The sequence below is a fragment of the Vicugna pacos genome, unplaced genomic scaffold (assembly GCF_048564905.1).
Source record: "Vicugna pacos unplaced genomic scaffold, VicPac4 scaffold_5, whole genome shotgun sequence".
Taxonomy (NCBI): domain Eukaryota; kingdom Metazoa; phylum Chordata; class Mammalia; order Artiodactyla; family Camelidae; genus Vicugna; species Vicugna pacos.
In genome coordinates, this window is record NW_027328726.1 from 306685 (window position 1) to 311379 (window position 4695).

Sequence of the window (4695 nt, forward strand, 5' to 3'; positions counted from 1 at the left end):
CCAGCCCAGGGAAGGGGAAATCCCAAGACACGACCGGGCCGCCGGGGAAACAAGCGCAGGATCCCACCACCCCCACACGTGGGGGCGGCCCCGCGACGCCCAGGACGCCGGCCGGCCTCAGCCAACCCTCGGCGGTTCCTCCCACACCCCGGCCCCGCCGCCGGGACTCACGCGCAGCAGGCTAACCCCCACTCCAGAGGGCAGCCCCTTCCGCTCGCTCACTCGTCCGTCTGTCTGTCTGGTCTGTCCGTCCACCACCCACATCATCCTGCTTCGTCTGGCTCGCCCCCAGGCCTCGCGGCCCGGGGAAACGCTCCCGAGCGAGGCGGCCCGACCCGTAGCCCACGCACCGCCACCGGTGGCTGCGGCTCGGGACCGGGACAGGTGGGGTGGCTCCTCGCGGCGGGGAGACGACGGGGGGCGAAGTCGGGGTGGACCGCCTTGCCCCTCCCCCCACGGCACGCACCGGGGAGGCAAAGCCCGCGCGCACACACACGCGCGCTCGCACGGCCCCGCGCCAGACGCCGGGCCCGGCCCGGCAGAACCCTCCCCCGACTCGGAGGGGGGAGGCGCGGGCCACAGCAGGCAAAGAGCAGCACACGGCCCCACCGCGGGGCCGGCGCAACCCACACGCCAAAGCGGCGGGGCCCTGCCCACACGCTGCGGCAGTCGCTCCCCGTGGCGACTGCACGCTCTGGATGGAGGAGCGGCGGCTGGGGGTTGTCCGGTACCCCCCCCCAAGGCTCCCCTCTCAGGTCGCTAGAGAAGGCTTTCTCACCGAGGGCGCATCGCCCCCTACCCAGCGGGGGCCCCCTTCAGGCCTACGGAAGTCCGCCGAGGTGGACGTCAGCGCTCGGCTGGGCAGGAGGGGCCTGCGGCAAGGGTAAGCAGCGGGCCGAAAAGCGAGCGTTCGCGGTCGGGACCGGGGAAAGCCCGTGCCGCCTCGCGAGGAGACGCACCCAAGACCGCGTGGGGACGAGACAGGCGCCCGCCCCCACCGGCACATCACCCGGCCCCACCACGTTCGCTCCCACGCCCGGGCGCGAGCCCCGCAGAGGGGGGACCCACCCGGCGTGCGCCCGGCCACGTCAGTCCCCCCCGGTACAGGGTGAGGACGACGACCAGGAGGCGGCCCCGGCCCCACCGAGGGTGGGGAGCGGCCACGCCTCGCTTACCGTCTCGACCCCTCCCCACCACTGCTCAAGAGAGTGGCTCGGGACACACGACCACCGCAGGGGTTACCCGAGAGGACTCGCTGGGGACGGGAAGCGATGCCACCGCTCGGCCTCGGGCACCTGAGGGACAACCTGGAGCGCTCCAGGGGCACCACAGAGGGCCAAGGCGAGACACGCTCGCACCCCGGCGAGGGGATACGTGGCGTGGCGGCGGGGGCAGCCCTCCCCCCCGCGGGGGAGGGCCGCTCGCGAGACAAGACGCCGAGCAGGCGAGGAGGCGAGAGGTGTCTGCCGCGTCACAAGACCCCGGCCCCGCCGACACCACGAGGCACGGGAGACCGAGGTCGGGCCGGAGTCCGCACCCCTTCCTTGCCCCCGCCACCCACGGGCGGTGGAGGAGAGGCGAGGGGCCCGCAGGCAGAACGAGAAGAGAGGCCACGTTCACCATGAACGTCCCGTCCCTCGTCTGGCGCGGCTTAGGCCCGGCCCGGGAGAGCATGACGTCACCACATCGGTCAGGTGAGCGAGCGAGCGAGCGAGCCATGGGGCAGGGAAGCCCCAGAGCCAGAGGGGAGGGCCCGGCGAGGACAACCACCAGAGGAGGGCCTGCTTCAGCCTCGCCAGGCGCCACCCACTCCTCGTTCCTCTACGAGGAGAGTGGCCAACGACCCCAGGCGGAGAATGCCTGACACGCGGCACGGAGCCTGTGAGGGTGGGGTCGTGCCGGCCACCACCGGGTGCCTGCGGCAGGGAGCGCACGGGGTAAAAGACCCACGCCGCCAGCTCACCCCACCGCCCTCGGGCCACCAGAGACCGGAGGCGGCACCACGGGCCACGTCAGCCGGACGCACACACGAGAGCCGGCGCGCAGGCCCGAGCGGGCGGCTCAAGTGTCAGAAGCAGAGTCGGCTTCTACCAGGCCAGGGCTCACGCAGAGACAAAGCCCAAGAGCCCCACACGCGTCCGGAGACCCAACACTCGGTGACAGACACCGAGAAAGACCGTGTCAGCACCTATCTGCTGGCAGAAAATGCCCAACACGACAGAAAAAATGACAGCGCCCGGAAACGGGTCGGGTCCACGATTTGCAGGGGGGGCCCCGGGACCTCGGTCCGGCCACCTGCCCCCAGCCCTACCCCCATAAATGGCAGCCCCGAAGCTCTCGGGGGCCATCTGATCGACCGGGGGGGGGAGGGGGAGGGGTTGAGGAGGAGGAGGAGGAGGAGGAGCAGTGGGAATGGGAAGGGACGAGAGGGAGACGGGATCGGGCCGGGGACGCCCTGCCCGTTTCTCGCCCGCGTGGTCGGGGACTCGGGGAGATGCCACAGAGGCGCCTCCGAGGAGAGGGCCCCCCACGAGGGACCGCTCCCGAGCACCGGGCCGGGGAAAGCCTGCCTCCCCCACATCCCTCGCAGGACGCCCCCGTGCCGGTCCCCGAGTCCGGATGAAGTCTCGGTCCCTCAAATGCCACCGGAACCCACGCGGGCAGACTTACGGGCCGGGGGGCGCCCTCCCTGGCCTCCCGCGCCAACAGGGGCCGGCCCAGCCACGTCTCCGGGTCCATCGGGACTCAGAAAACATTTCATCCAAGGAGGCGCCTCCGACGACCGGGAACCCCAGCGCGCCCGTCCCCGGCCTCACCGCACTGGGCCCGGGCCGCTCCTCGCCTCGGGACCAGTCGTCCAAGGGACACAGACGAGGGCCGGACCACCTAGCCGCCGGCGGCCCGGGCGCGGGACACCCCGTCCCTTTCCCCCGCGGCGGCACGGCGCAGGCCGTGTCCGATCGGCTCGGGTCGGTCCCCGCGGCTGCAGGGGCACAGGCGGATGCTGGTCGACCAGGCCAGGCCACACGGCTTCCCCCTACACACGAGATCCCGGGAGCGCGGCGGCAGCCACCCCCTCATCAGCCTGCGAGTCCAATCTGCGCCGAGAGCAGGACACGCCCGCGGCTCAGCGCCACGGGGACTGTCACCGCCGGTGTCGCCAGCCTCCCCGAAGTCTGCCTCGGGCCCCGCCGCCGAGCCCCATCCCTTGCCGAGGTCGCCGACGCTCGGGAGAAGAGGGACGATCTCAAGAGCGGCAGCCAGATGGCGCCCGACAGCCGTCGCCAACGTCCCCGGAACCGATCCCGACCGCCGGCCGCCCAAACGCCCGAGCCCGTCCCGGGCTGAGGCGCCGGGCGGCCGGCCGGCGCGACCCCGTGGCGTCCGCCTCGGAGCCCGCTCACCCTCGTCACGGCACGGCACGGCACGGCGGCATGAGGAGACGCGACGCGACGCGACGCGACCCACCCCGGCAGCAGATCAGGGCGGGGAGGACGGAGGGAGCCGGGGTTTGGCAAGACACGGCCGGCCGGGCGGGCGGCTGCCGCGAAGGGGACGCGCTCCCCACGCGATTCCCCGGGCGGGGGAGATCACACGGACACGCCGGCGGGTGGCCCAGAGCGACCAGGACGAGATCCCGGGTTCCCGGCGGCGGGGGGGTGGGGTCGGTGGGAAGGGGAGGAGGGAAACAGGGAGGGAAGGCGGGGGCTGGCAAACCGAAACCAGGCGAGCGCTCCGAGAACAACGCAGGAATCGGCTTTGGAGTCCGTCCTCTCGAATGCAGGAGGTCTTTTGAAAGCAGACAGGCAAAGCCCAGAAGCTAGAAAAGAAAGGATGAAGACCGTCAACCCCATCGAAGTGGAAAGAAAAATCGATCTCGGCACAGATCGCGACAAAGCCCAAAGACAACAAATGGGCGCGTGGGGAAAACGCACTCGCGGTCGGTCGTGAGAACACGGACGTCAGCACGGCTGACCACAACCACAGGGAGGAGGAGGAAAAACAAAAAAATGCGGGCGGCGGTTGGGGGGGGGGGGCGAGTCGATAGCCACCCGCTCGGTAAATCGAGGTTCAGTGCATCTACACAGAACAACACTGTGCATGGGCATCCGCGTGTCTGTGTGTGCATGTGTGCCCGTGTCTGTGTCTGTGTGTGTGTGTCGGTGTGTGTGTTTGACACACAGTCACACGTGGACAGGGAAACTGTAGCCCCATGTGGAAAAAAAAAAAAACATGAAAACAAACGACAAAACCCACCACCAAAGGGAAATCAAGTTGTAGAACTTACTCTGGGGTTTTAACAAAAAACAACAACAACAACAACAAACAAACAAACAAACAAAAATGTAGAAAAAGCACCACCACAGCCCATCAGGGGTTCCTCTCCTAAACAGTCCAAGAACTCGGTCAACTCCACCTCCTAGAAGCCAACAAACCAATGATGAAACACGGGCAGGAGACCCAAACTGACTTTTTCAGTTTAAAAGGAAAAAAAAATTATTTTGTATCCAAATGGGGAAGGGGCGGGGGCGGGGGAGGATGGTGTGTAGAACTCAGCGGCAGAGTGCCTGTCCAGCACGCGCAAGGTCCAGGGTTCGACCTTCAGGACCTCCGTTCAAGCAAATAAGGAAGTCGGTGAGTCAGGCAATCACTAAGTCAGGCAACAAACCAGCAAAAGAAACGAATTACCTCCCC